At 42.6% G+C, this 11,190-nt stretch overlaps 1 pseudogene across 1 annotated transcript; it reads right to left on the bottom strand.

Moving 5' to 3' along the window:
* Positions 1–929: 929 nt before the first annotated feature.
* Positions 930–1,671, bottom strand: LOC309847932 (large ribosomal subunit protein uL30 pseudogene; annotated as a pseudogene). Its single transcript has one exon. The product of its transcript is annotated as a large ribosomal subunit protein uL30 pseudogene (transcript).
* Between the last annotated feature and the right edge of the window lie 9,519 nt (positions 1,672–11,190).

The raw sequence follows: 11,190 nt of genomic DNA, 5'->3' as shown, positions 1-11,190 counted from the left end.
AACTCTTTACTTAGGGGTCACAGGTTCAAATCTAGGCAGGGTCAGTAGTGACCACACATCTGATGGCTGGCCATCTGCTGGCTATTTCACGGTTCATGTGAGATGAATTGGGGGCCTCAGCTCGCCCGCCAGGACGCATCAGAATGGGCACTGCCAGACATCACTTGGCACTTGGCACAGAGGCCAAGACCCCAATTGGAAACTCTAGTGCTCCGAGGTTCCTTCCTAGAGAATGTGCACATGGGGGGAAGGGCAGGAGCTGACTGGGGCAGAGAGCAAGAGTCATTGTCTCATCCTCTTACCTGCTTGATTACAAAGAAGAGGCTTCTTTTCAGACCTGGGGAAAGGATTAACTTCAAAAAGTTTGTCAGAAACTTTATCCAGCAGAAGAGAGCTGCGATTGCCGGTGGTAAATGTGCAAGTAATGTTGTTGAGGAAACTCCTCTTGCTCTCTTGACTAAAGAAAGTAGCCGGACTGGAGAACATGCAGGAAGGTGCTAGGACAGGGAAGAATGGTCAGGAACCTCTAGAAAGGTAGACACCTCCATTTTTCCTTCACACACATAAACAATCCCGTGTGCCTCAGAGGCCCAGAGAAGCAAGCAGGAGGATGTCCTGTTGCTTCTCTTTTGCCTGATTATCTCCCAGCTGGAATCATGCTCCCTGTAGGGAGCCAAGTCTCCATCTCCTGCTCTTGCTATCTCCCACGGGCTCAATGTCAAGGACTGGTGTGGACACGGACACCCCCACTTTCCGCTGAGGGGTACTAGTATTGCCGTCTCTGGGTTTAGGCATTCATTCCCAGACTAGTTTTGGCTCAGGAAACAGACCAAAAAGAGCACTTGAATTGTTGTTGTTGTTGTTGTTTTCAGTATGAAAGTAGTCATTATCAAATGATGAAATTACAAAAAATAATCACAGTAGGTACCTTAGTTCATCCTTGTAATAATCCTGTTGATCTGGTGCTCCCTGTTGCCAGCATCTCCACTTTCTACAAGATGGGTGGTCTTTTTCTTCATACCCCCTCATGGAGGAGATCTTTTGAAGGGCCAAGAAGTTGTTTGCTTCTTTGAAACGTTTTCCAACAGAATAGACCTCGTGAATCAGACCCTCTATGCAGATGGTGCCATATTTATGACGAGATGGGGCAATCAATGTGCTCTCTGACAGGGCAATTTGCTTCATGGTTGATTTTGCCAGAACCACACTTGAAGATCAATTCATTCACCAACTTCAGGTCTGGGTCCCCCTCATGCTACGTATGGTTCCACAATCCTTAGCATGTCAACTGAGGCCTTGTTGAGCTTAACAAAGGTGCCAATGAGGATCTGGTCAAGGCAAAGAAGTTACAACACCGACATTCTGAACCTTTGGGCTCACCCCACTGATAGCTCGGATCCTGACGACAAATGCTGCTGTGGTCTCTTGCAGGTAGGTAGAAGTTGCCAGCTTTTCTTGCCATTGTCGCCGTTCAAAGCTCCAGTCTGTATATCTGCCTATATTCCCTGTGGTAATGCTTAGCTTTTCGTAGATAAGCTTCCTCCTTGCCTTTCGAAGCATCTTTGGGGCAAACATCTTTCTCAGAGGCTTGCTCTTCAACTCTGTGAAATTCCTTTGTTTTCTCGTAAGGGTTTCTGGCACGGCCGGAAGCTTCTTTTTCTTTCTTTCCGTAACCTCCTTGGTTCTATCTGGAAAAGAGGGAGGGCAGTTGAGTTTTCAGCTTCACTTTTTGCTTTCATTTACCACATTATCCCTATTACCAAAGTCCTGGCCTGAATCCAAGGGCAATTTACTAAGTACCAGGTCCTCTCCTGACTTTTGTCGGAGCCCGTGGATCACAATGCCAATAGAATCTAATATGGTGGGATCTGAATATCAGGGGGCTGGTGAAGTTGAGGTGGTCATAGTGAGGGACATGGGCTCTTCTGTCCAGCAGCCTGGTGGTGGAAGAGAAAGATAAGGTCATGGGGTAGGGGGAGGAGTTTATGGGGAGGTTTGTTAGAATGAGGGAGGAATCGTGCATATGTTTTCAGTTTAAGAGATGGTGAAGAGGGAGAATAAAAATGCACAAGACAGAAGGGAAAATACTTTTTTAGCCAAGAGCCAAAGGTGGGCAGAAAGGAAAGAGATCAGCTGCATAAGAAGAAGAGGAATTCTTGAAGTTGAGAGTCAGAGGGAAGCAAGAGTGCCATTATAGATACATTTCAGATGTGGAGAGAGCAGCCTTGGGCCCTTCATCAACGATATGTTCTCTTTTTTTTGCTCAATAGAAGACCTTTCCCTGAGAGGTGGCTGGGAACCCGAGGGGTGTGCCAAAGACGTGGAGAAAGGGAAAAGAGGTCACAGGGGGACAGAAGTGGAGGGCTGCTGGCCAGGCTGGGCTCAGATGGATTTTCACCCTCTATCTGTGTATTAGTATCATCTTGAAAGCCATCCATCATGGCTTGACTTTCAGTCACGTAGCAGGGACCACTGCTCTGTATTATAGAAGGAGGTTTGACGTGAAAATTGTAAAGAAAGCAGACTATAAAGAGTTCCACCCAATATATACATGGAACAGGGGAAGAAAAGACCAAATGAGATTGTCAAAAAGTTTTCAAAGAACTTTCCAAAAACAAAACAAAACTTTTCCCTGATTTAAGTCAAACAGCATGGAAAATAATAATATGGTGTTCAAGTCCCATTGTCTCTGTTGGGGGTGATGCTTGAAGAAAAAGAAAGTGTGTTCTGTTGTTAGTCATATTTTAATTGGTCACAATGTGAGGCAAAAGTTCAAAACTAAATGCTGGAAATACCTCCCCTCTGGAACATTCAATTAAAATCTGTGGGGGGAAAAAGCTTCAAAATGACAGCCAGAGACTAACAACAACAATAGCAAAAGTCCCCATGAACCCGGGCTTGAGGGAGGCAGATGACTTGAATTGAGTCAAGTACGTGTGTATGTGTGAGTGTTTGAGGGCATTGGTGGGGGGCTGGAGGGGTTGTCTGGCCACTTTTGGCTAAGACTCAGAAGGTATTTTGCATTATGAGCCCTGCAAGCGTGTTTTGCTCCAGGTGAAAGTGTGATGTGGACAAAATTCATCTTTGTCATCTGAAGTCTTGCCTTTCCACACTCTTTCTTACCCTTCCAAGTCCCTGCTTCCACCCCTTAGGAATATCCAGTATCTTCTGCCATGCCTTCACTCAAACAGGATTGGAAATGCATTCACACTAAGGTAAAAATAACTGAAGATAGAAAAGATCAGTTACTTACCTCAGGAGCATTAGCACTTTAATAAGGCAGGTCTTAGGTAAAATAAATGTTACTGAACTCCGAAATAGCATCACATGGATGGGAACCTATTCTGCTTATTTATAAAAGGCAAGAAGCCTATATGGGATAGCTTCTAGAATTACTTGAGTCCTAGAGGGATCTTAGAAATTTTAACATGTTGGATTGATTAAGATGATGTCAAAATCACCATAATAAAAACTGGGGGTTATTATTGACAAAAGGATCTATGAATCCTCTGACATTTAACATTCCACTTGACAATTTCTTTTTGTCCTCAAAGGAGAAAATGTGTGCCTTACGGGTGGACTCAGGCGTGCGTACATGGGTGAACACGGGCACATCTGTGCCCCACGTCACTGAGCAGCCCACGATCCCCCCGAAACCCATGCACTTGTGAACTCGCTCAGTCCTCAAAGCCACCCCATGAAGAAGGCTCTATTATCTCAACATTAGAAAAAAAAGGGAGCCAAGACATAGAGAACGTGAGTGAGTTCCCCAAGCACGTGCAGCATGTCAGTGGTGGAGCTGGGATCTGAACCCCTGGAGTCATCATAGGTCAGTCATCATCTGGCCTCTCACCACTCTGCAAGCTGGCTTTGAAGAACTCGACATGAACTTCACAGAAGCTGTTGTTTCTGAAGAGGGGCTGAAGAAGGAGTTTTCGAGATTGGAGTGAGGAAGGTAGGGTCTGGTCAGTCTGCCTTATAGGCGACATAGCATGGTAGGACACAGTGGCTCAGCAAGGTGGACAGCACAGGCTGGACATGGAGGGGGCTCGTGCGTCTGCATTACCCACGGCAGGCTGGGTTTTCATCTGTGTTCCCAGCATTATTGCAAACAGCTCTTGCTTTTATTCTCAAAAGAATCTGGGTTTGGCTGGTGCTACATGGTGCCCTCACCCATGGGGAACCGTTCCCGTAGAACCTTGGATGGCCCACTGCCAAGGTTGTGTTTTAGTCTACGGAGTGGAAAACGATATTTGATGCCCAGAATGGCTTCAAGAAGGGACAGGCAGGAGTGACAGAAGGGAGACCCGTCCTTAAGGTACTCAAGGACCTACTTTGTAGGATTGTTGAGAAAGAAAACGAAATTAAGCGGGTTGAGAAGAGCGTGATATGGATCAAATGCTCAGTCCGTTCTCGATCTTCTTGTCCCTCCTTCCCCCTGCTTCTTTTTCTCTTTGTCCTCTTCCTCCTCCACCTTCTCATTCCGCCCTCCTCCATTCCTCCTCCTCCTCCTTCTCTTCTTCTCCTGGCCATGTCTGGGAGCCACAACCTGCCCCACTTTCTCTTCTGCAAATCTCTCCAATCTTCTCTTGCCTGGCTTCCTTCCTTCAACAACCAGCAGGGTCTGTGAGTTTCCAGACAGGCAGGGCCCGGGTGAGGATGGTGAACACAGCCTAAGCAACAGAATCCAAGGAGTGCCTTATGGTAGTCTGGGGGTGGGGAGGCAACGTGAGATACAAAGTTTTCCCTACACCCCGATATTTGAATTTTAAGAGTTCAACGCACTCAGCTGAAGGCTGTTACATTGACTGCTTATTCAACCTCATCTTGGCAGTAGGAGGGAAAAAAGCCCAACAATCACTGAAAGCTCACATTTTAATACTCACAGCTGGGGATCCGGTCAGGGTCATGTTACCAATATAAACAGCACAAAGCCGGCAGTCTAATACTAATATCTAATAGATCGAGGATCACACATCAGCCTCATACATCAAACGCAGCCTGCTTTTGAAGCAGATATCAAATAATGTTCCCACTCTTGATTATGTTCCCTTTGTTCTAGGGCAGTAAAAAAAGAAATGAGTGAAGAGTCCCTGGTCACATTATTTGGGGATTTGGAAACAGCAGACCAAAGAGTGAGTAAGGGAAGGGCTGGAAAAACGTTATTATTTTTAAGCACCCTCCATGCCCCAGGGACTTGGTATAACATCATATTAACCCGGCAACAGGCTCAGAAGAAGGGATTATTATGCCCATTTTACAGGTGGGGAAGCCAATGTCCAGAGATGACAGTTAGTACTAGAGCTGGGATGCAAATATTAGTGTTTCATAAGAACAGCCCCAATTTGTTTGTTTTGTTTTGTTTTGCAAGGAATAAGACCCTCATGACATCACAATGTGTATCCAGAGATCATTTCACCGTTTCAGGTTCCTGATGTCACAGCTGCTAATAGCTTATCTTCAGTTGTTAGGAGGGACGCAGACACCATGAATGAAAAGTGTCCAGAGAGGAAGGGTGTAGCCTGACACCAGTGGCTAATGTGGAAAGCGCGGCAGAAGTCAGATCCCAAGCAAAGTGAGTAAGTGAGCGGTGAGCGTATAATGGAGACTGATAAGTACTATGGAGAAAAGTAAAACAGGAAAGGGTTAGGGAGTTTGGGGAGAGGTCTTGATTTTATTTGAAATTAATTAATAGCAGAAATATTAAGTGAATCTCCAGTGTCTAGAGGGCTTCTTGCTGGCCTGGAACCTCATGGATGCTGCAGAGTCAAGTGGGTTTGAATTCTGCTTCTACCTGCAAGCTGGCTGGCCTTGGGCAATGTGTACAAGCCTTTTTTTCCTCGGCTCTCACAGGGAAAGAGCAGTGTGCGGCCTGTAGCGTTGTTGTTGGGCTTCGGTGAGTTACAGCATGTCTGGTCCTCAGAGCGCCCAGCATATGCGGGCGGGCCCTCACTACCATTTTTACGATTCGGCTTGTCCAGCTTCCCATGGGGTGTTCGTGGCCCACCCGAAGTCCTGGTTGTTATTCTGTCATGGCTTTAGAAGTGACTGTCCCCTCGCCTGGTCATTGGTCCACATTTGGAACTCAGTTGAACTTGACTTGGACTCAGTCTGCTTTTCCTAGGTCTTCAGTTCTCCGGTTGGTTTGCTTCCCTGCTGTGTGCTGTGATTCTTCAAACCTTCTCTTCCAGCCTCCCCTGTTCTGAGAGCCCACATGCGCACATATGCACGCGCTCTACAAACATGGCACACACCAAACGTAATTACCCTTTTACTTCTGAGAAACCACAAGGAATGAGAAAGGAGTTCCCTCAAGCTCTTGCCAGTAGATCTATAAATCCCCCTGAGTCTGTCCATCTCTCCTCTTTGCCCCCCACTGATGTCAAGGGAGTATGCCTCCTACTGAGGACAGTACCCCCAACCCCCGCACTGCACTCAGAGTCCCATCACCTCTTACTTCTGCCAAACCTTATATCACCACCTCTCCTATTTTCTTTTCAGAATTATTCCTACATACAAGTTCAAATTTAAACATCTCCCCCCTTCATCTTCGTCTTCTTGTTTTCCAATAAACATTTCGGCACCTACGTCAATGCTTCACTTTTCCCATCTCTCCACCTCCTCGCTCAGCACTTGGCCCCATTGCCCTCACAAAGTCTCCGGTGACTTGTATTTTGCTAATTCCAAGATATACTGTTTGGTAGGGACCAACCTACTTGACCACTCTTTCCCTCCAGAAAAACGTGCTTTCCCTGATTCTGGTTTCCTGATCTTCTTTTATTTTTCTGGTTGCTTCTCAGTCCCCTTTGCTAGTTTGTCTTCTCCCTTAGGAAATTTCAACATATATTTTTTTAACCTGCCCACTTCTCTTTGCCTCCAGAGCAGGTACCCCAGTCCAAAGCATTGACTTCTTCCACCTTGACAGTTCAACAGTCTTCTGAATACTCTTGGCAGGACCTCATTTCGGATGTCTGCACTGCAGGGACCACACTCACATTTGCACTCCTTTACTGTCCTCTCTGTTCACCTAGAATTAAGTATTATCATAGTAACAGTCTTTATCATGGTCCAGAAACCTTCGCATGTTCTCCATGGCTGCTTTCTCCAGTTTACACCCCTTTATCCCTCACTTTCAGCTCCCAATACACTGGCTTTCTCTTTGTCCTTCAAGTGGTCATGTTTTTGTTTTTGTTTTCCAACATCAAGACGTTTGGGTGAGCTCATCCCTTGGTCTGAATGCTCCTGCCCCATTCTTTGCAGAACTCCTATCTATCCTTCAGAAATAAAACTTCCCTAGGAAAGTTTCCCAGAATGTCAGAGAACTAGGTCGAGTCTTTCTGTTACAAGCTCTCCTGGTAACTTGTATCTCTTCTTCATAATAGTTATTATAATTGACTGTGTTGTTTGGGGTCTAACTTCTCTCTCTGACGCTAGTTTGTAAGTCCGAGGAGACATAGTCAAGCGTCTCCATTTTGCCACGGTGCTTCCAGCACCTAAAACAGTATCTGGACCAGGTGGAATAAATGAATGAGAGGAAAAACAATCTTCAGTTTTCAAAACCATTATTCCCAAGGTAGACCTGCAAAGCTGTTGTATTTGATATCTGCGTGCTTCTAAGGGTTAAACTCAGAGCTTCTGCCTTCCCTAACCTCTTCATCATTTCAGCTCCCTCTTCTCATTGAGTTCAGAACTCTATTTGGATATCTACCATCACTACCACTTCTTTAAGCCCTGTTTTGAGTGTTTCCTTCTTAAACCCTCCCTGGTTCTCATCTTCTCCATTTCAGCTATTGGTGTCACCATTTCCTTTACTTCTTTAAAGTCAAAATGAGGAAGCTTTAAAAAAAGCATTTAGAGGTTTTTTTTCTTTTAAGATTTTACTTATTAATTTTGAATGAGAGAGAGAGAGAGAATGGGGGGAGGAACGGAGGCAGAGGGAGAGAGGGAATATCAAGCAGATTCACACTGAAGGCAGAGCCCAGCCAGGGGCTTAATCTCATGACCCTGAGATAATGACCTGAGCCAAAATCAGGAGATCATGACCTGAGCCAAAATCAAGAATTGGCTGCTCAACATACTGAGGCAACCAGGAACCCCTAGAGTTCTTTATTTTTTATTATAAAAGCATGATATGTTCACAGTAGAAATTTGAAAAATATATTAAAAAAGAAAGAAAATAAAAATCAAGCATTTATCTAAACAGCAAATTTCTAACTATTTTGGTATATACTGTTTCCAAGTTTTTCTATGCATACACATGCATTGTTCTTAAACCGTGGCTGGGTTCTGCCTACCTTCTTAAATTAACATTTTCATTATGGGAATTTTCAAAATAGAGAGAACTATATAGTTAATACTTATTAACATTTTATCATTTTTTTTCATCTAATTGTCTTTATTTTTGAGTACTGTAAAGCAAACCCCCTATAACACTTTTGTATGTATCTCTAACACTAAAATCTTTTTAAAACCATAACTAAACTGTCACTCTCGTGCCTGACAAAATCAACAATAAATTTTCAACTTCATCTAATGAGACCATGTTTAATTTTCTGATTATCTTAAAAATATCTTTTTACAGCTAGCTTGTTTGAATTAGAATCAAAATACACAGATTATTTATACACACAGATTTTTAAAAATTAGGAACATATCATGCAAGCTGTTTATAAACTGCTTTTTAAACTTAAGAATATGTTACACACATTTTCCCATGTACTAAAGATTTTTCTTCATTGATTCCAATGTATATGTAATAGTCCATAGTTTTTATATCCAACATCTTATTATGGACATTTAGATTATTTTCAATTATATGACCTATGAGTAAGGCATTGATGTATATACATAAGACATGACTCATGAGAAGTAGAGAAAACCTAGGCCCAAGATGATATTGCCAAATTGCTTTCCAGAAAGGATATACTATTTACTATCCCATAAATAATGTATTCCTCAGGCACTAGGTATTATAATTGAACAATTATCATTATTTTTACCCAAATCAGCAAGCAAAAATAATATCTTTTTTTTTTAATTTTGCATACCTTAATGTGGTTAAGTATGGTTTGCAGTTCAATAGACCTTTAGATTTCTGTGGAAATGTTCCTGTTCATGTTCTTTGTCCATTTTTCTAATTTGTTCTATTTTACTATTGATTTGTGAGGCTTTCTTTCCCTTTTTATTTTCTTTGGCAAATTTTACCAACATTATGCTATGAATATTGCAAGTATTGTGTTTTGGGGGTTTGTTGTTTGCCTTCTAGACTTGTTTTATTTTACCCTGTCATATATGTTCTTAACCAATCCTAATTTATAATTTCTCAATGTGTCAATTCTTCTTTCAAATCACAATGCTGTGACTCTAACCGAACATATCAACAGCTCTTCCCTCTGACCGGTTTTTTTTTTTTAAAGCTCCAAAAAAAAAAAAAAAGCTCCATTCTCTTTTCTAGTTCACTGTGAAGGCTGCTGCCTAATGAATATTTCTATAGCTGCTTCTCCATCCATGACTTGACAAATGTCTTTTTATTGCATAGCAGATGAAACCTGAACTCCTCAGCCCAGTGTTTAGTAACATCCACAGTTTAACTTAAACTCTCTTTTCTAAACTTATTTCTAATTCTTTTTGCACAGGAGTCATCCATGGCAGTCTGAATGATGTTCTCACTCTTTCCACCAAACAACTCTTCTGACCATGTTCTTGCTCACCCTCCTTTCCAAGCTCACTGATGTCCAAACCTCTCCATCTTCAAGGCTCATCTTCCAGTCTGATGCCTACGAAGTCTGCTGGGAGTTGCTTCAGCCCAGGGATCCCTTCTTCCTCTCTTTGCAAATACTTACTATTAGCTCCATATGTCTTCCAACATCACCATTAAATTTTGGTTTTCTCAAAAAAAAGTGTAATTCCTCTTATGAGAACAGGTGCCATGTCATCTTGTTCTGATTCTTCTGTGGGTCATGTGTTCCACCCAGGTCTCGACACCTATTAGCACCAAATTCATGATGACTTCACTGTACATAGGAGAATGGCGCTACTCACCTGCCAAAGGCAGAACAGGCACTTGGAAATAATTTTCCCTGGTGGTGATAAAAATGGTCGCAGAACATCTACGATCTTTAAATCCAACTTCCTTTCAACTCCTTTCATACACGTAAACACGAGTGATTACAGTACATCTTCATTCAGTGGGAGTGGGATGGGATTTTCATCTGTACTCAAAGCTAATGGATTCACTGAAAGCAATTTAGTGTTCTCAGTGGATGGACCTGCTGGATGGAAAGGCCACCAACAGATGGGGAGTATCCCTATCTTAGCCAGGGGAGGGGAAAAATATGAGATTCAATCTGTTTCTTTAAAAAATGATAAACTCAAGATGATGTTCACAGAAGCTTTATTTCCGTGGTTAGGGAAAAGAAAAAAAAAAACAGGACAGAGGAACTCAACCCTCTTGTTAAACACACGGGTAAAAAAGAGAATCCATTTGTTTATGCTCACGTTGGAGAACATTGAAAGTCGAAGGTGTATGTCCAGTGTTTTTGCAAAGAGGTGCCTCGTGGAGACCATGACAATCAATGTTATCCGTGGAAAGTCACTGTCTTTGCTATGGTGAAGGACAAGTCATTGTCTCCCACTGGTCTGCTTTTCAAGACTCCATGATGAACTCTACTCCTAGAAATGTCTGAACCAAAACAGAATCTAAGGACTCTAAATACAGACTTAAAGTAAGAGATAATTATCGTGGCTGTATGGCAGCTTTTCTAAGAAATTGTTAGAACCATGTATTTTATCAGAGTGCATGTTATTTTGTTCACTGATGTATCCCTGTACTTTAAAAAGTGCCTGGCCATGAGTAGGTGTCCAACAAGTATTTTTTTTAGTTTAAATGAGTCAAAGTATTCTCAAATTCTTGGTCCTGTGGTTGGGTGGGTACATGTATGTATGTATATTAATGGGCAGAAACAAAAAGAAGAATCACGTGCTTGCTCCCTGTGCTATAATGTTCCAAACAATAACATATGATAATGATGGTGGTTTTCCACTCTCAAAGTTCTTTCACCACCCATCGACTTATTCAATGGATATTTATTGGACACTGATTACATATCAGGAGTTGTCTATATGTGTTTACTATCTAGGAAAAATAGACAAACAGACCAATACAAAGCATGTGTCAGAGACTGCTAATCA

Source organism: Mustela nivalis (genome assembly GCF_964662115.1).
Source record: "Mustela nivalis genome assembly, chromosome: 14".
NCBI classification, from domain to species: Eukaryota; Metazoa; Chordata; class Mammalia; order Carnivora; family Mustelidae; genus Mustela; species Mustela nivalis.
The sequence above is the reverse complement of the archived record's forward strand: the minus strand, read 5'-3'. Positions and strand labels throughout refer to the sequence as shown.